This window comes from Cuculus canorus, chromosome Z (assembly GCF_017976375.1).
Source record: "Cuculus canorus isolate bCucCan1 chromosome Z, bCucCan1.pri, whole genome shotgun sequence".
NCBI classification, from domain to species: domain Eukaryota; kingdom Metazoa; phylum Chordata; class Aves; order Cuculiformes; family Cuculidae; genus Cuculus; species Cuculus canorus.
In genome coordinates this window covers 11,899,124-11,920,033 of record NC_071441.1, presented here as the reverse complement: position 1 = coordinate 11,920,033, position 20,910 = coordinate 11,899,124, and the positions used below count along the sequence as shown (strand labels likewise).

At 39.2% G+C, this 20,910-nt stretch overlaps 1 long non-coding RNA gene across 1 annotated transcript; it reads left to right on the top strand.

Moving 5' to 3' along the window:
* The first annotated feature begins 1,099 nt into the window (after nucleotides 1-1,099).
* Nucleotides 1,100-18,313, top strand: LOC128850556 (uncharacterized). The gene is made up of 4 exons (XR_008447996.1): nucleotides 1,100-1,180; nucleotides 1,674-1,763; nucleotides 9,330-9,511; nucleotides 16,924-18,313. It is a non-coding gene; the product is annotated as an uncharacterized LOC128850556 (long non-coding RNA).
* Nucleotides 18,314-20,910: the final 2,597 nt, after the last annotated feature.

Here is a 20,910-nt window from a genome sequence, read left to right as displayed (position 1 = left end):
ATTTAAGATAAAGAAGATCATGTTACACGTTTTAGAGTTCCAGAATCTTTGCACAGAACAAGAGGAAGTGGCCTCTTTCTCACCTTCCTCTAACACTTGGTTTGTTAATGATGATATGAAAAGTAAAACCCTCCTCCCTAGGTCTGCTGTTGCTATTCTATATTTGAAATTTAATCATGCCTCACAAGGGTGACTGTGACAACAGTCTGTTGACTGAACAAAAACTGTTCAGAATTCTGTATTGTTGTTTACAAAATTCAACATTTTAAAACAAGTTCTTAATGCAGCGTGTAGGAGCTTCTCATAAAGGGACAAGTATATTATATTACCTTTTTTTGCTGTGCTATGTCTGTATGCCATAACTGATGATAAAACAACAAGCAATTCAGTCTAAATTTGACCATATTTACTGTGCTTTCTTAAAATTCTGCTAATCAAATTGATGAATTAAGTTCCTAATGGTTTCTTAAGTGGAAGTTGCCACAATGGTAACAAAGCATTCTCAAATATTAGTCAGGTATGTCTAAAGTTTTCAGAACACCTTTTGCAGGTTAAAAGGCCCCATATTTCAGAACTGTATAGATTAGAATTAAATCTCACTGTTCAATGCTACAACCCAGTTCGGTTGACCAGCTTCAGAAGCCTTGAAAGGATTTTTTAAATTTTTTTTAATTTATTTGTGTTTTTACTTTTCCCCATATATTTGGCATTGTGTAGCACTAACTAAAATGAAAAGTGTTATGGGTCCATAGAAAAATGCTCCAGATTACTGCTTATCAGCCTTGACTCTGAAACCAGACTCTTCTTTCTGCAGTTCTGGCTTCATTCAAATTTTTCTTCCAGCTTTTTGGCCAAATTGAGCACTTGGAGAAGACAGGCTTTTGTATTTCATGTGCAGCCTTGATTCACTCTCCAAGTATGGAACATACGAAATGGGGCAGAGGTCACAGAAGAAAAATTATTTTGTGATCCTTAAAGTATGCAACATAACATCATGGATAGATGAGGGGAGTGAGGGAGTGTTGCAGACTCATAGGGAGTGTCCTGAGGTTCAGGCTCTCCCTGCTGAAATGCTGTACTTCCTTCGATTTTAGGAATTGCCACGTTCACGGGAAAGGAATGCAGTGGTGTTTGGTCTCTTAGACTGGAATCAACATTTACACAAGAAAATGTTAGACAAGTAAGTAAATAGCTATTTACCCAACCTCAGTATTAACTCCTTAGTTACGAAGTTAACTTAGATGAATGCCTGAAGGTTTTTTGACTCTTTCATCTAGTGAGGATTTTCATACTTCATGTTAGAACTCAGATTCAATCCTTTTGCAAAATCTGTCTTGGAAATAAAATGAAATATGTAATACTGAACTTCTCCTGAGTTTTATTTTCATACTCAGTCCCCTCTCTTACCAATACAAGCACATTTGGAATTTAATGTTAAGTTTCACACTTCTCCTGGTGTATTGTTCACAGTCCCTATCTGCCTTAAACTGGAAGGACCCTTGGGCAAGGATCAGGCTCCCAACAGTAAGCAGAAATTTTTAATGGCTGCCCTGCTGCTGAAATATATACAAACTGTTGACCTGTTGTGAGGGGAATGTTGGACTAGTGGTTTGGGATTTGGCTCTAAGTACATGTATAATTGCTTTACTCACTGGAACTTATTTTTCATACAGGCAAGTTGAAAATTCCAAAAGCATGCTCAAATGATTGCTACTTCTCAACCGAAACTAGCCAGTATCTTTCTGGATGGCAATTGTTTTGTGGTAAGTATTAGTAGTATGGGCTTTGAAAAGGCTGGTAACCTTTCAGCTTCCTTACCTGTTAGATCTGACCAGAGCATATGTAAACAAGGAGTTAGATTAAAGTTGCATAAGCAGCTTCTAATTTCATTCCTTTGTTACTCCAGTATTTGATTTTAAAAATCATATTACTTTCTTCAAGGTGTTTTTTTGGTTCTAAACAGACTGGAATCTTTGGTCTATCACAGAGAAGCCAATCCTTCGGAGTAAGCAAGTAATTGGCAGCAATAGTAGGTGTCTGTGCTCTGTGTGAATCTTGGATTCTGTGTGAATCCTGCTTCAGCAGGGTTTTTCATAGACCTTGTTAGCAAAAGAAGAGGGAAGTCAAAGATGATAAATGTTTTCATTAAGATCATGAGTTTTTTGTTTAAGCTTTGAATGTTTTGTAACCTTTTCCTCGATAGCAGCTAGATCATTCTGATTGGCACATTAACTATGGCCTGCTTGCCTGCACAACTGCTCTTCGCAGATTTCAGATTGCATTACTGTCTTAACAAAAGCTGTAAAACAAATTGGCAAGGTGTGTGTCTTTCCCCTCTCGAGAAAGAGACACAAAATGAAAGCCAGCCTTTTGTTACTACAGTTAGCTCAAGTCCTAGGGAAGTGCTACAGAGGAAAATTCCTAATCTTGCTTCTTAGTATATTAAAAGCAGGCATTTTTGGTTTTAATATAGCTAAACAGTGGAATGTTAAGGAATGCCAGGATTTAAAGTTGCTTACTGCTGAGTGGAGTTTATCATTTGAGGCTTTATCATAGATGTGCTAAATGCAACAGTATGGCTTTTCATTCAGTGCTGGCGGGTGTCCTGCTGGCTCAGTTTGTGTGGAATTTCCATGTACCTGCTTGCAAAATACCATATAAACAAATGCTATGGGGGAATTTCCAAGAGTATGAAAAGGCTAGATGCACAAGAGGATGCTGTGTCAGAGTAGCAGGATATCTCCCTTTAGTGGCATATGTCTTCACTCCTTGCTTAAGGTATTGAATAGCTGGGTGTTTGGAGGAAAAAAGAAACAAAAAAAACCATATGTGAGGTATGGATTCTAATCCCCAAGGCAGATAAGGGCACTGAACCCTGGTCTCCAACATCCTGGATGACAGTATTAATCATAGGGCAGCAGATAATGATGATACTTTCTTTGTGTCTTGTTTGAACATATGTGCAAACATGTATGTGGTCTGATTGCATATACCTGCAAGAGAGAAAGATTTAACATCTTTATTCTGCAAATTAGGAATATTTTATCCCTTCTCTGCCTAATGCATATAAAATGGAATGTGTTTAGGTACATACCTAAACCAAAGTAGTTTCTCAGTAGCTTTGCTAACTAGTTATTTTCAGTCAGGTGTGGAACTTCGGGACATGTTTTAGTGGGCACAGTGGTGTTGGGCTGATGGTTGGCCTTGATGATCTTAGAGGTCTTTTCCAATCTTAATGATTGTATGATTTTGTGGTTCTCTATGTGGGGTGTTCAGGAAACAAGTTTTGCAGAGCATCTAAATGGATGCAAGTCTTAAGCTTCCTTATGAGCCTAATACATTGTCTTCTTTTGCCTTGAGAGTAGCTGTAAAGTACTTCTGTTTGTTTGCCTGAAGGTCAGCCTTACAGCATTTTCCTGTGCTTATGCTAGTTGAACTAAATTATGAATGAGAAAAAAAAATCTGTTTTACAGAACTGGAGAGATGAACGTTCTTCGGAAACTTACACTGCATTTAAATAATGCCAGAAAATTTTAACATGGATAAATCCTGAGGATAAGCACTGTTTTGTACAGTTTTTGACTAGCCAGGGTATAGTAGCAGCGTTCTTTTTTTTAAATTTCTTTTTCTTTTTTTTTTTAGTGATCTTCCAAGTTTCTCTCAGCCTCTCTCCCCTTTTCACCTTGGAAGCTTAGAAAGGAACAATAAGATTTGGATGCATGTTTATACAAAACAATTAATTTAATAACTGAGGGAGGTAGTTCTGTAAAAGTGACATGATTTATAAAGCATAGGGTCGAATTTGGAGTTTTTGAAGCCTGAAGCAATGGATGATTACAGTGCACTAAATGGGATCAGAGATAGCAGAATTTGCACCTGCAGTTGCTTTTTCAACCTTTGTACTCTGTGTCATTGATTTTTCTGAGGCCCCTAAGGCTGTCCAAGATGATATGTTTTGAGCTGGTAAAATGAAAAGTCAAAATATCAAGGAAAAAAAAAAAAGAGCAAAGAAAAATTATCTGTGCAGATATGTCTGTCAGGAATTGAATTAGCAGCTAACTAAGCAGCTAACTATTATGTGTTGAGTCAAAAAAACCCCACAACTCTTATTTGTTTTTCATTTTATTGCATATAACCAACAATTGTGTTCCTGACTGTAATTTAGTGCTTTTAATGCCAGCTGTGTTAATTTCTTTTCCAATTAGTGTTTTGAAAGGCAGTGAAAAAATTTGAATAAAGAGCCAGTACTTAGATTCATAACTTCTACTAAGGTTAACTGCATAGTTGTGAATACTGAGTTATTAAAAACTATGATGACTATTCAGAATGGAGTTACAAAGAACTGTCCTTATAAAAATATGGGACATACTAATAAGGCTGTTATTTTGTTTCTCTTCTAGCAGCCTTTACATTTAAAAACTAGTTGTTTTGAACTTCCACCATTTTTCTTACATAACTCCCAAACTTTAGTAATTCAATGAACTTAATCCTTTTTCCAGTGCTGCTTTTGCTATCCTATATTTAAAGAATTCTATTTGGTACATGCAATTCTGCTGATTTTGTGTGTTAATTGAGTGTGATCTTATGAAATCTTTTGCTGTGATCTCGATATGTGGATTTAGTACTCAAATACTTAAGACACTTCTTAGAGGACATAGAACATGATGTCTGACTCCAGTGTAATACTTGGTGTTTGTACAAGCATTTTTTCCTGCACCATGAACCCTTCTTTGGTTCTGGATTTTCTTTTCCTCAGTGAATCCAGACCTTTCCATCCCTGTTGTTATTCTGAGGATGACACATATGTTGCAATCTTGTGTTAGTTTTCTGATGATCAGAAATGTTGACCATAAGAAGAGGTAGACAAGATGTTCAGGACAGTTAGAAGTGCCACTTCTGAACTAAACATCTCACTGAAACTAAAAATAGTAGTATTTCTTCAAATTGTATCACACCAATGAAGTGTGCTGGTGTTTTAATGGCACTTCCCACAGAAACTCTTCTCTCCCTTAGAAGAGATAAATTGTGTGACAAACTCTGAACAAGAGTATGCACAGGCTCGATGATAAGAAAGGTGAAGGCCTTTGAGGATGGTAAATTTATTTAACTTCAAAGGCTGTGTAATGGCTCTGCCTCTTCCCATAACTGTGCTAATGCTTTCATAAGCTTCATTTTGTTGGAAATGTTCATACTTCTGGTTTTGAAAAATACCATCAGTGTATTGATTGTATAGTCCTTTTCTCAACTTGCAATGTGAGATGTTTAAAAAGTTCTTTAAAGGAGTTAGTGGGCTAATTGACAGTTGACTACATCACTCTGAGATCCATTATGGATAAAAAATCGTGTGTTTGCAGTATTTTTAAAACTAGAAGCTCTTATTTTCATAGACTCATAGAATAGTATGGATTAGGAGGAATCTTTAGAGTTCACCTGGTCCACCCCCTGCAATAAGCAGGAACATCTTCAACTAGATCAAGTTGCTCAAAGCCTCATCCAACTTAACCTTGAATGTTTCCTGGGGTGGGACATCTACTACCTCTCTGAGAAACCTCTTACAGTGTTTCAACACCATCATTGTAAAAAGTGTCTTCCTTGAATCTAATAAAAATCTACCTTCTTTCAGCTTGAAACCATTACCCCTTGTCCTATCACAACAGGCCCTCCTAAAAAGTCTGTCCCCATCTTTCTTGTAAGTCCCCTTAAAGTATTGAAAAGCTGTGATAATGTCTCCCCAGAGCATTCTTTTTTCTGGGCTGAACACCTCTGACTTTCAGCCTTTCCTCAAAGGAGAGGTGCTCCATCCCTCTGATAATTTTTGTGGCTCTCCTCTGGAGCTCCTCCAACAGTTCCATGTCTTTCCTGTGCTGAGGACTCCAGAGCCAGATGCAGTACTCTGGGTGAGGTCTCACCAAAAAGGAATAGAAGGGCAAAATCACCTCCCTTGACCTGCTGGCCACACTTCTTGTGATGCCACCCAGGATACAGTTAGCTTTCTGGGCTTTGAGACCACATTGCAATCTCATGTCCAGTTTTCATTCCACTACTACACCCAAGTCCTTTTTTTCAGGGCTCCAGCCTATATGACACCAGGGGTTGCCCTAAGCCAGGTGCAGGCCCTTGCACATGGCCTTTTTGAACCTCCTGATGTTTGCATGGGCCCACTTCTCCAGCTTGTCCATATCCCTCTGGATGGCATTCCATTCCTCAGCTGCACCACTCAGTTTTGTGTCATCTGCAAACTTGTGGAGGGTACGCTTGATCCCACTGCATATGTCACTGATGAAGATATTAAACAGTACTGGTCCCAGTACAGACCTCTGAGGGTCTTTCTCTTTTTCCAGTCTCCAGGGTCTTTCCATGACTGCCATGACTTTTCAAATATCATGGAAAATAACTTGGCAACTACATCAGCCCTTTCCCTCAGGACTCAGCTCTTGTCCCTATACAGATCCCTGAGGGACAACACTTGTCGCTGAATTTTGCCCTCAAGAATCTAAGCACATAAATAGAAAGGTGTAACTGGGCATTTTTTACTTTCTGATCCTAAAGATTGCTTTTTCTGAAGCTAGTAGTTATTTGTAAATAAAAAATACAAATTAAAGGTACAAATTAACATCCAGAGTAAACTAAGAGCATAATCTAGAGGGAGGAATTTGAGTGTTTTGGAGGATAAAGGGAAGGGATCAGAAGTATCCACTTACAATGTCTTGTATTTTGACTTTAAATCAAATTAATGTCTTTAATGTTTTCCCTTAATACCTGCCTTGACCATGCAAATAATTTCAAAACGTGACTCTGCACTTATAAAAGTGCTTTCTTGTTAAGGGCACTCCTGGAAGTGTCCCTGCAGTACTGAGTTGTGACTCTTTCAGTGGTGGTCTGCTGCTGCTCTGTAGGCTCTGAAGGGTTATTTACATGTCTTCATGCCTCGTGGCACTTTTTAAATTGCTCTTAAGTGGTCAGATATGTCTGCCAGGTTATTCAATTAACTTCAGCTTCTGCAAGGTTGGAGCCTGCCACTGGAATGGACACATTTGTACCTCACTGACTGATGCAGTGCCAAATCCCTTATCAGAAAGAGCTCCTCTCTTTGACTAACAACCACAAAAGCAGATTTTGGGGAGACTGTGTCTGGCTGCACATGACATTCTTGCCTCAGACCCAGATAAATGGCCATTACTACATATGCCTTTTCCCAGTCTTAGGCGATCAATACTGAAGGCAAGCAGATATCCAAAGAAACAAAAAGTAACGAGTTTTGCAAATGTGTGTTCCCTGTTTCTCCTTTCTTATTCTTATTTCCATATCTCATCTCAGCCTCATAGAAATTTTTTATCTTTCCTAGTGGGTATTTCCTATATTTGTGCCTACAGCTGAACATATTTCTCCCCTAGCTCCTTGTTTCTTTTATTAAATGTGGTAACTGCACCGACTCCTTCTCTAGCCCCTTAGCAATACCCTGTTCTCTGTAAGCTGAAGTGTCTTTTCTATAAGGTTTCCAGTTCTTCTTTCTTCCACTTTCATAATTTGGGGATTTAAGTCATCTGGGTCGAGTGCTTTATTGGCTTTCAGAAGTTCTAATTGCCGCCTTATCTCTTACTTGACGAGGTTAAAACCTTTCAACAATTCACTCCCTCAAGCCTTGGAAAATATGTCACAGTCCCTAGGATGTTATCTTGCTTTCCTTTTGTGTGCACTGTCATGAAAAATAATAATTTTGACCTGCAGCACAATAACCATTTATCACTAGTTCTCTTCTTTGATCTTCTAGTGTCCCTTCTGTGTCTTTTCTTTTTGTTTTGATAACCTCTTTTTTTTCTTTCTTGGTATTATCTCTGTGTTATTTTTCCATTTAGGCACTGTCTTTATTAACATGTTTCATTGTTTTGGCTTCACCCCATATCTCTTATTCCTTTCCCCCTCTGGAAAATACAAATTTCTGACAACCTGCTCCACCTCTCCCATGCCCATCCGGTAGATTCTGCTTTTTTCCAGAATTTTGTGTTTCACTACTGCACATTTTTTGCAAATACAACTAAATGGTGATCTATAAAAATTCACCTGCAGCTATTTCATTAATTCTAAATATGCATTTCATTACCAAGTAAATATTATCGCTAGGCTTTAAAATATATCTTTACTAGTTTCCTAGAACTGTAGGGCTTAACCTCAATCTTATTTTTCCTATCACTGTTCAAACAAAAATACAGTCACATTGCTTGCAATTTTAAAAGCTCTTATTGCACAGTCTAAAGTTGGTGTGTGATGTGTTTTACTTGGCTTTGATTTTTTTGATTTTTTTTTTATATTTTGCAATGCCACCAGTGCTTTGTGTGTGTGTGCATGTGGTAACACATTACTTGGTCTGGGAGAGGGAATGGAATGGAAATTGGCTGACTGCAAATGAATCCCACAGGAATCTGGGAAATGCAAAATCAATCTCAATGATCAAGTCCAATTTAGGCAGATGAAAATGAACCATAGGTAAAAGCATGAGTTGTAAAAGGCTTAGTTATATTTGTCCTTACCCTTGCAGATCTATCCGGTGATGGGTAGTAACCTGTCACTTGCAGATGAAAGAAAATGATTTGATTTCCGGACAATTTCAGTAACATATCCCCTTTCATAAATGCTTCGCATCTACATATATTGTGTACACTTGCAGAGTTTGTTTTTCCAGCCTCTATTGCAATTTGTTTTTGTAATCGTACTCCTCTCTGGACTGAATCCTAAAATCCCTATACTCTTCCTCAAGAGAGACCTAAGTTTGGCTATGGGTGAGCTTCGAGGCTGTTGCTATGGCCTCCCAGAGGTTTAATCTTCCTGTCTGTTCATCCTGTCCCAACCTCAGAACACAGTGAGAGCATCTTTTTGCTTGGACGGAGCAAGGATGAAACCTCAGCAACAAGGCTGTGCTTATGGAGTCTGCCCACAGGAGTGAGTGCAGCCTTCACTGGAGAGTTCCCTGTATTCATGGTGTAGAGCACATGTGGTTGGTTGCACCAGTCCACTTGCACGTTCTGTTGCCAGCACTTCATAATGTGCCTCTTCAAAGACATTGGCACAGATACAATAAAGAGGCCTTTTCTTTGGTTAATATGGTATGCAAATGCCCATCCTATTGTGCTCATGCACTTACTGCTTGGTGAGGAGAAAAAAGAGACACAGCATGGCCCCGTACAGTTTCAGGAAGGCATGTAAATTATTGCCTGGAGGGCTCAGCTGGGACTGGAAACCATTTTGTCAGAAAAAAAAAAGTCTAAAATGAACTGCTGAAGAACAATCTCTCCAAGATAGAGAATAGTAACATCTTATTACCTTTCTTCTAGACTTGAGATGGCATCAGGAGGGCTGGAGGAAGAATGCTATGGCTCATCTTACGATTCTGAAGAACACCATCCTTATGCGGGGGGGAGAAAAATCCCTTGTCATCCACTGGGGAGGGGAGGAAAAGCAGTTAAATGAGAACATCCATGCCTCCATCCTCATGCTGCCTTCTGCGCAGTTGATGGTGAGACTCACTGCTGCCTCTCAGCCAAGCTGGCGATCTGGTTGTGTGTTAAGATTACGCTCTGGTGGTGGTAGGATGGCCTCTTTTCCAGTTATGTACGTTTGGTATGGGTTACTGATCACCAGGTAGAGGAGAGACTAACAAGGCCGAACTTTAAGGCTGCCTGGCAGCAAGAATTGCTTTCTCTGTGAGCATTCAAACTTTGGCTGGATTTGCCAGGCATCTGCTGCGAGATGTTTTTGGGGAGATTCAGTGGAGAGTCCAAGGATCTTGCTGTAGCCTAGACAGGGGAGGTGAAGCTTTGAGGTTAGGTCTGGAATTGAAGTCCACCATGAACTCCATCATCAACTGGACATTAGTGTAAGGACAAAGTACAGAAAAGGGCCACGACCATGGGAACTGCTGACCATCTGTATGTTTCAGCCAGCGACCTCTTTCAGCAACTGCATTTGCACAGAGGAAGAGTCTGTGGCCTGAAGGGCATAGTAGTTAAATTAGCAAGGCAGACTGCTTCCTTATTTTCCTCAGTTACATCTTGCAGACCACTCCGAGAAGCTTGTGTCAGCTGGGCTGTGGCTGATGATCATTTTTTGAGGGAGGAAGCCTTCGGTAAGTGTTACATCTAGGAATTCTACTGCTTCCAAAGATTGTGGTCAATACAATAACTAGTACTACGCTGAATGAAAGCATTCTTCTTTATGAGAGCAGTCTCAAACTCCTATTTTCAGGTTCATATCCCTGTGAGCAGCCAAAACAGCGAGTTGTTCTACTAGCATTGACACTTGGAAACCCAGTCAGGTTACCCTAGAAGAAGATACCTACTGCAACCATTACGTTAGTCCAGGAGAGACTGGACGATGTCACTGGACAGATACCTGCAGATGGTGGAATTTGCAAAAGCATTAAGGGACAGGAGGTTATGTCTTCTTTCTTTATTGCTTTCTGTTGTTCAAAAGAAGTTGTCCCCTCCCTTCACCAAAGGTGGAATGCCTTGTTTGTATCACTCTGGAGACTGGGATAATGAACAGGTTTCACTGAACTCCTGGTCAGAGAGCCCATTATCCGGATTTGAGATTCCTAGTTAAAAAGCAAAAATGGGGTCTTGGCCCTGACTTGTTTATTGTACTTCAGGAGTATATTTGGAATTAAAGGGGTATCTTTAATTTCTCAGATATGTCTAAAGGTCCTTGTTTATGTTTTGTTTCCTTTCTGAGTCATCTCCCACTGCCCAGTTCATTAGGGGCGCTGTAGAGGTGCCTCTGTTCTGGGTTGATGATGAAGGATTGAGGATGATTCCATAAAAAAGGATCTTTCGGTGTTTGTGACTGGACTGTACCTAACCTTACCTGGTCCTTCTAAGCCAGGGTGATCCTTCTAGGAATGATGACTAGCTGTGAATTCTTCCCATTTTCAAATGGCTTAACTAGAAAGAAACTGGCCTATCCTTACTCTTTTTGGTGCTACTCTGACAAGTGTGAGCTAGTCTCAATGAGAAGCTGGGTTTGTAAATAATACAAAATATCCTGATTTTTCTGCTTTACAAACAAGATTTATAGAATAATAAATGCAAATGGCACTTATTGAAGTGCAAATGTGTATTATAATGTTAAGGTATATTCAGTGTGAGGTGAATATGCTTGTACCCTGACACATGTATCATCCAGCTCAACTTGTCCCCAAATTGGCAGCAAGCCTGGAGCCTCCCATAGATGAGAAGACAGCTGAGGCTGTATGCCAAGGAAAAGGGAAGGGGGAACGTCCAGGGAGGGCACTTTACTTGGCCTTTTCAGAAGTGTGTGGTGTATTGGCTGCCCTGTCCTTAAGAAATAGCCCCTGGCCAGGGGCTACAGTGGTGATATAACTAAGGGAGAAGGTGTGACACCTTGATGGTAAGGTGGAGTACGAGAACACATATATGATAAACAAACAGTCATTTCATGCCCTAGAGGTGTCTTGGGATTTTTTTTTTACCTTCTTTTTAAGGTGAGGAAGGAAGAAGTTTTATGCCTTTGTAGCTGGATATGAAGGACTTTTAGCAATGAGGCAGAGGGAAAGGCACGGAAGAATCACAGAAGTCAGGTAGAGTCAGGCTGCTATATTTAACTGTAGCAAGAGAAGAAAAGCATTTGGCTTTGAAAAGAGAAAATATAAAATCATAGAATCATAGAAATTTTTAGGTGGAAAAGACTCTTAAGATCATTGAGTCCAACTGTTTACCTAACACTACCAAGTCCACCACTAACCCATGTCCCCAAGCACCACACCTACACATATTTTAAATAACTCCAGGGATGGTAGCTCAACCACTTCCCTGGGCATCCTATTCTAATACTTGACAACCCTTTCAGTGAAGAATGTTTTCCTTACATCCATTAAAAACCTCCCCTGGTGCAGCTTGAGGCCATTTCCTCTTGTCCTATCATTTGTTACTCAAGAGAAGACACCATGTTAACACCCGCCTCACTACAGCCTCTTTCCAGGTGCTTTTCTTTGGACACGCTCCAGCAACTCAATGTCTTTCTTGTAATGAGGAGCCTCAAACCCAATACCGTATTTGGGGTGCAGTCTTACAGGAGACAAGTACAGGGGGACAATAACTTACCTAGTCCTGCTTGATAAACTATTTCTGATACAAGCCAGGATGCTATTGGCCTTCTTGGCCACCTGGGCACACTGCTGGCTCGCAGTCAGCTGGCTATTGACCAACATCTCCACATCCTTTTCTACCAGGCAGCTTTCCAGCCACTCTTCCCCAAAGTTGTCACATTGCTTGGAATTGTTGTGACCTAGGTGCAGGACCCAGCACCTGGCCTTGTTAAATCTCATACAATTGGCCTCAGCTCATAGATCCAGTCTGTCCAGACCCCTCTGTAGTGCTTTCTTACCCTCATGGAGATCAACACTCCCACCCAGCTTGGTATTTTCTCCAAACTTACTGAAGGAGCACTTGATCCCCTTGTCCCGATAATTGATAAAGATTTTGAACAGAACCGGCCCCGGTGCTGAGCCTTGGGGAACACCACTTGTGACCTGCTGTCAACTGCATTTAACTCCATTCACCACAGCTCTTTGGGTCCGGCCATCCAGTCAGTTCTTTACTCAGCTAAGAGTACACCACTCCAGAGCATGAGCAGTCAGTTCCTCTGGGAGAATGGTGTTGGAAACTGTGTGAAAGGGTTGGCTAAAGTCAAGGTAAACAACATCCACAACCTTTTTCTCATCCATTAAGAGGGTCATCTTGTTACAGAAGGAGATCATGTTGGTTGGCAGGACCTGCCTTTCATAAATCCATGCTGACTGGGCCTATAACCTGGTTGGCCTGTATGTGCCTTGTGATGGCACTCAACATGATCTTCTCCAGTCTTCCCAAGCACTGAGGTCAGACTAACAGATCTGTAGTTCCTTGCATCCTTTTTCCAGCTCCTCTTGCAGGTAGACATCGCATTTGCCAACCTCCAGTCAATTCTCTGGTTAGCCAGGACTGCTGATAAATGATTGAATGTGGCTGAAACAGAAGAAAATTATTAAAAAATAGGGAAGACTGAAGGACAAAGGGCTTTAAAATATTCTAAGAAGGTTTAAGGAAAGAGGAAACAATGAGGGAGAAATTGAGCTGTGTAATCAATTTGTTTGTTTTATTTTTCCTCATATTGGTTAATTTTCTTGCTTCTGAGTGCTATATATAACTCTAAATAGACCTTCAAGCACTTAATTTAGCTTTTGTACATCAGCACGGTCCAATGTAGCAAGAGGCTGCAGCTGCATTATTTTGGAGGTGAATTGAACCGCTTTCAAATAGCATTGTCCCCATCTATCTTCTGCCTCCCTACCGTCTAAGAACAAGTTTGACACGGGAGATATGGAAAACAGGTATAAAGAGAAAATTGTCACGTCAGTAACATTGATGCCTGAAAATGGAAGGTTTAAAATAGGCTTCTCTGTATGGTCTTCCTTCAAGACAGTATATGTTGTTTTTCTTGGGTTCTGTTTAACGAAATACCAGGCCTTATTCACAGAAACATATTCTTTGATCCTGAGAAGACAGACAAATTAAGCTATCTAAAGTTTCACTGATATGCAGAGAAAAAAACGAGGGGCCATAGTCAAGGGCTAGATGATAGCAAAGACTGCACTGCACAGGACAGATACATTTGGGCCTGTTTAGTTACAACAATTCAAACAGAGGATGCATTCTGTTCAATATTTCAGAAGATAAGGACAAGAGATTCGCCCTCAGCCTGACCATTGACAGATTCTCTTTTCACATGCAAGGCTGTAGGTCTTCTTAGAGAACACCCCATTATCTCACCCTAAGTCCCGTTGGCTTTCACAAATGTGAAATGCTGCTTTACATTCACAGTCACCACCAAGTATTTCACACACTTAACATTTCCCTTATCTCCTTTCTCTGTAGCATATGGGCTTCCTCTCAGTGGCAGTACACTTGACTTGTGTAAAGAACCAGTAGAAATCATTCTACAATTGCTCGAGGTGTTGCACTTTCTTTGTGCACACTTGGCAGATCAGTTATTAAATGACAGATAAGAGCAATTGTTCTGACACTTTCATTATTTGCCTTTTCACCTTTTTCCTCTGCAAAAGGAATTATAACATGAGGACACAGAGGAAATGAAATTGTTTTAGGTACTGTGTCTCAATTACAAAATTTTCCACGTCAACACAAAGAAGAAGCCTCTACAGATTCTCTTTTTATCAGAGGGAGCTCTGTACCTCTGCCAACATAAAAAGATTGAGAAAGCTTGATAGTGCTTGCCTGCATCATTGCATCAGTTCTGACCCAGAGCTGGCTTTTGATTTGGATTCACACATTTGTCCAGCCAGTTTAAAAGACTTGAGGCCTGGGGTATGAGTATTCTTGCCATTTGCAGCCAGAATTTATATTGTTACTGTTTGTGACACATCTGGAGTAAAGAAATGGCTGTGACTGAATGGGTAATCAGGCTTTAAGCCTCAGCTCTGTGCTAACTTGACTCATGATGCTGTATTTATTGAACTTTGAGAAGCATTCTTTATCTAATACAGGCTATATTGTATTAAGGATAAATTGCATTTAAGAAAATATTTTCCTTCCAAGGAGTAGATTGTTTCACTTCATATTATTCTTCAACACTTGCTGAAATTGCACTTAGTTTTGATAGCATGAATTTCATTTGATTACCTAATTTCATTGTAGTCTATGGTAACAGGGCTCACAGATACCAACAAAATAGTGCAAGTTTAAATGTTTGATAGTTTGAGCTGTTTCATATGGCATTCTGACAAGCTATCTAGGAAGTATTGCCTAGGTGAAAATACAGTTAGAAGGGCCAGAAAACACACTGGAGAATAAGACTAGAATCCATAACAATTGCAAATCATTGAAAAAACACCTCCAAAAAATAGGGTGCAGTTCAATATAGACGAATACAAAATACCACTCTGAGAATAAACAATTTTAGAACTATAATGATTCACAAGCTGAACATTCTTAAAAAAATCACATCAATGAAGAAGGGAGAAGCAAAACCCATGCTGGGATGAATAGGCAGGGATGCTGTAAGTTAAGATTCATTCCGTTCTTCTGAGGCTTTCACTAGACTGTTGCGTACAGCCTTGTTTAGGTATGACAGGGAAAGAAGAATGCAGGTCATCTGGGAGAAAAGCTAGAGAAGGTCAGTAAGGATGATTTAGGGATTTAAAAGACATGACTGTTAAGGAAAGAACTAAATATTTGGCATTGATTATTTTAGAAAAGAAAAAGCTGACAGGAAACATGACAAATCTTTCAATATATAAAATATTGCTGTAAAGAGGAAAAGGTTATTCATTCAAAGCGATACAAGAAGTTGTAGGCTTAACTGTAGCAAGGGAGACTTAGGTAAGAGTTCAGGACAACACTTTTTAAGACAAGAATGCATTGGAAAAGACCATGTAGGGCAAGTGTGAAGTGTTGAGGGAGAGGGGTTAGACAAATGTCATTCTTATGTTTTATAGATACCTTTGATTATATCCTGTCTGTTCTGACTCGAAGTTACGATTAGTGGTTATGTAATTCCTAAAATATTTGAAAATTTCAATAAAAAGATGGTGTTCTATGTAAGAATAGAGCAAAGAAATCATGAAAAGGGAAGCTTCAGGAATATTTGAGTAATATGAAGCCCCACTTGCTGTTGGTTTAGCTCTGTTATTTAAAGTTCTTGATTAATTCACTGCTGCTAAATGAGTCTAGACTTAACTTTTGTTAAGTCACATTTCACCTTTGTATAAAATCATCCTTTTTTTTTTGATGATTACAGTTGCTACCTTCCTAATGTTGCCTATATTTCTGAGAGTTATCATACATATTGCTTCACTAATCTATGAATAAATACCACCTCAGCCTCCAAACTCTCTTTTTAGATGCATCCATAACTTTCAGAAAATGCATACTTTTATGTATTCAAGGCAGAAATCGATAGATAAATTGAGGGACTGAGTCTCTGTATGAAACTTTTTGGATGCCAAAAAGTTTAACACAATTTTCTTCTAAATCTACATTCCACACAGGGTGTCCAGGAGCCACACACTTTCTGTCCACAGCTGTGTGATATTAAATTGGCTGAATCCTTGTGGTTTTCTGTGGTCGCAGGTGGCAGCTACTCCAAAAGCCACATGATATTATCTTGGAAATAGCAAGAAGTCTGTTGTTATTGAGGCTCCTTCCTTGCCTCTCTCCCTCCTGTTTGGAACATGAACTAAACCTATGAACCAACAACTGAAAGGCTGACTGATATTCGTGAAATGCAGATCAGACCTAAAGACTAGACAGGGCAGATGTGGGAAAGTGATGCTCCACTGTCTGCTGCCAATCTCAGCAATGTAGCTGCTTTGACTAACAGGTCACAAAAAGCATTCTCAAAACAAACAAACAAAACATGGCTGCTTGCACTTCTATAGTTTTCTCACAGGGTAAAACCCCCCAGATTTCTGCATGTTTTGGCATTGTCAGAAAGGGGGGGCCGAAATGACACTGCAACAGAGGAAGAATGGTGGCTATTCCACAGTTCTGTAGGATAAATAAACATTAATTTTATTGAAATATTGACAGCAGAACTATTACAGAATATTATGTAGTCAATATATTATATATTGTGAAGCCTTTTATGCCATGCACTTTTACTCAAAATGCCTATAAGCCACAGCTGGCCAGCTAAGATCCTTACACAGCTGCTGTATTTTTCCAGCTCCTTCCTCAATCTGTGGGGCCTCCTCTATTGCTTCTGTTCCTCCAAATTTTACTTACACTGTCCTAATGAGTTGGATGCACTGAGATTGTTTGGATGCCAGCTGAATTTCAAGTAGCATTCCGTAATATTCTGGTACATTTGGCAGTGCTTCTCTGATGTGGATTTTGTAATCTCAATCACTCACAGAATGAGAATCAGGATCCTTCTTGGCACACTGAAGAGATTTTGACAACAGGCAAGTGGCTTTCTTTAAGGAATAATGCCAGTATCTTTGATAAGAATGACAGAGTCACAGGACAAATACCTTTTCCAGTTTTGAAGTGCTGAGCTTTATGAATAGGTAAGTATTCAATATGCACTTCTGCTATTGCAATAAACCACCATACTTTCTAAATAAATTATCTTTTTAATCAGCACAAGTTAGAAAAATTAGTGCTAATATCTAGAGAGATTTCACACCATAAAAATATATTGCATTCTTACCATAATTTTAGTCAGTAACAACAACAAATTTGCTGCGCAGGTTTCAGCTCCTGAAGAAGTGTAGTTTACCAGAAAAACTGTTACAAACAAACTAGAAATGAGTGAAACTTCACTTCTAAGAAGACAGCTTGAGAAGAAAGAAATGAGCTTGTTCTACCTTCTAATTGTCTTGAGAAACGCTTTTTCTGCTTCTAATTACTTTGGCTGTGAAGAGTGTATCCTCTTCAGTATTTCTAAAAAACTTTATCAGAATTCCTGCCATTCCTCTCCTGTCCATTCCCTGTTCTAAGGCCATAGATGAGAATAAGTTGTCCTGTCTGCTTGTAAAAAGTTATAAACCTAAATTATAAACTCTCTTCTGAAATATCTTTTGTGGTTTGAATATTCAGGTAGCTACTGAATTCAGATGTATTTCTCACTTGTGCATTCATATTTCTGGTTAAGCTCAGGAATTCAAAAAATAATATCAGAAAGGAATACTCAGAAGTTCATTGCTTTTGTGGCTTTTTTCACTGAGGCCAGTTTTAGGCCATGTTGTCAATGATCAGTCTGTGCTCTTCAGTTCTATATTATATACATAAACTATGTGTGCAACGAATTATGTTTTCTTAGCCTCTCCATACAGTTTATTAAACATTAGTTGGAATACTTCCATCCCTAAAGTGAAACCTTTGGCATAAATAATATAGTCATTTGGATAGGCAAGACATACTTTCGCAAAGCGACCTTGTAAAAATATTGTCTGAGGTATTACTGAGCCTAAATTATATGACAGTGAGGTATTATATTCTGCTACCTCTGGTATATGAGGTTTGGGTTGTTGGTTTTTTTTTTTCAGTTGCAGATGTTTATATAAATTCTTTGTCTGGCAAAGGCAAACATTGTTTACTATGGTTTTTCTGTCTGATTGTTTTCCTTCATAAAATAAAAGGATAGGAAGCACTGGAAGGACGCTTTTCTGCCTACATTATAAATACAGGTAAGACCGGAATAGTTGGGTCAGAATTAATTTTTCCTCTCTCTCTTGTTACAGCTCTCTCAAATATTTCCTATGTCATTCAGGGATAACTTGATTGTTTGGGTGCTGTAGATGACAACAGCTTGCTCTCTGTTAAAACATGCATATTTCTGTTTCCCCTCAAGGGTCAATAATCTTAAAAATCATCTTCCTACTCTGTAGGGCACAGATAAATATTATAGTTGATGATCCCATTTACTGGCTCATCCCCTTCAGTTGTTATTCAGATGTTCATGCTTACTATACCATGTTGCCAAGTTTATTCCAGTTCGTGCAAACAAATGGGACCAACCCACGCTCCATCCATTAAAGTAATTCTTATGTTTAATATGTAAACTTTTTGGTTTGCTATACTGTAAATATAATGGAGAGTATAGCATAGCTGTAATGGAAATATTACTCAGAATTATTATATATACACTGATTTTTATTCTCTGTCATTCCAGTGAAATAACTTTATAGACAGAAAGATGCAACACCTGATAGTATACATGATCACACATGCCATTCACACAATGAAGCTGCAGAAAAAGTAGAAATGGGAAAAATGCAAGGTAACTTGCGAATCAGTGTCTGTCACTGCTTGCCAAGAATGCAGAGAGGCACTCACTCCAAGCAGACAGAAGAAGTATCCTTCGAGTACAATGTTGTAGTAAAACCTGTTTGACTCAGAATTTACTTCTGAGGAAGAGCATACAGGATTTTGGAGCGAAATTTTTAATAGCTGCCACAAAAATGTGATTTTCCAGACTGTGTTCAATATGAAGAGTTTCAGCTTTTAATGCTTTATTGCTGCAAAAATGAAGATTCAAAAAAAAGGCAATCCTAGGACTATTCTGTAACTGCGTCCTTTTACTATTACAAACAAGTCATAAAAAGGAACAAGTGTACATCTTAAATTCACGTTCATGGCTCCCGTTAATTGAGGAATAGGGCTGTTGTATCTTGCTTTGTAGCACAGCCAAGTGCATTTCATAAATTGAAAATAGGAACCATATTAGAAGCTTTTTATATCAGCAGTTTTCACTTCCATGTGATCCTCTAAGTCAAAACCAGTAGATCTTTCCCTCTACCTTACCCATACTGCAGAATTTCTTCACTTAAATTTGGAGAGTTTATTCATGAAAATGCAATTTTTTTTCTGATGCATTGAGGTTTAAGAACAATTTTGGGTTCTTTTTGAGAAGGTAATGCCTTGTTTGTAGTATCCTTTCATGTCTGTAAATTTAGAGTTCTTAAGGTAGGTTACTATTAACTCATTTATATTTTAAAACCCAGAAAAATATAGGTTTAATTTTTTTCCTCAAAATTAGCTTTCAGGCTTTCGTACTGCTTTGGAGGAGTACCACATATCAATTTTAGGTTACAATCAGACGATCCTTGTGCTATGACCAGATATTTCTAAGCAGGAGGCGCTTCACACTTAGTCTAATGTCAATTTGGTGTAACAGTCCGGTACAGCAGGCATTTCTAGCAGCTTCCAGCTTTCATCCTTTATGTATGACTTAAAGGTAGGATCAAGTGTGAAGAGAAAAAAAACACTCTTGGTACAATGCTATTTTAGTATATGTTTCAGGAATAAAAGAAGTTAGATATACAGAGAAAGTGCATTAAACATCATCAGGTAAAGATATTAATTATAAGTCTATACAATGAAGTTTTGAAGTTAGTTTTTCTGTGTAGTATGTACAGAAATTACACATGCACATAATAAAACAAAATGCAGTTTCAGCTCAAGTGTGGCTTTTCTGAGGGTGTACAGATTCTCCAGCTCTGCACTGGGAAGCCAAGCACACGGAGATATAAAGATAGAGTGGGCAGTGAGGCAGAGCCTGGCTATAAATGTAATAGCTATCCCTTTCGAAAGGAGGAGGGTGCAAGTCTTTCCTCTGGCCCTTCAGTAGCAGTGGCTGACAGGGAAGGTATGATGATGAAAGAATGTGGTGGTGAAATCTGGATAGGCAAAAAGGAATTCTTACATATCTGTGTGAGATAGACGCACACTAGAAAGACCAGCACAGATGTGTAGTAACTTCTTAAACAGTATTCCAATCTGTATCTTACAAATGAAACTTGTGTCATGTGAGAGTGTTCTAAGAGGAAAAAAAAGGTGTAGAATGAAACGGAAAATCCCATCAGTAATAGATGCTGAAGTGGAAGAGAAATCGTGTTGAGAGGAGCAAATATTTGTTTTGTAGCACCCTGAAAGAGAAAATTAATTTAGAAAGTTATTCTGTTGTGACAGCAGCTGAAGTGTACAGGCTGTTGGCCACTGACAGGTGAGGTGCCATGTGCCCTGGGTGCCCTGCAGATTTTGTGGCCAGAGGTTATGGATCAGAGACCTCCACTGTGGGTATAAAGTTTCTGTCTGCCTACACGAGGAACTTGGGACCAGCAAGCTGGAATATGGCATGTCCCACCAGGATAACTCAAAGTGAATCACTTTATGGCATTGAATAGAATATGGTGAGCTTATGGTACTGGCAGGGCAGGACTGTGTTATCAATGGATGATCATTTACATGAAAAAATGGGATGAGGGTTGATAGACACCAGCATGCTCTCACCAGGTGGCTTTTTGGTCTCAGGTGGTGCCTGAGAAGGAAGGTAAATTAACTGTTGAGCCAAATGTGGGTAATGTAGCTGCTGGAGAGCAGGCCACGGGAACAGCAA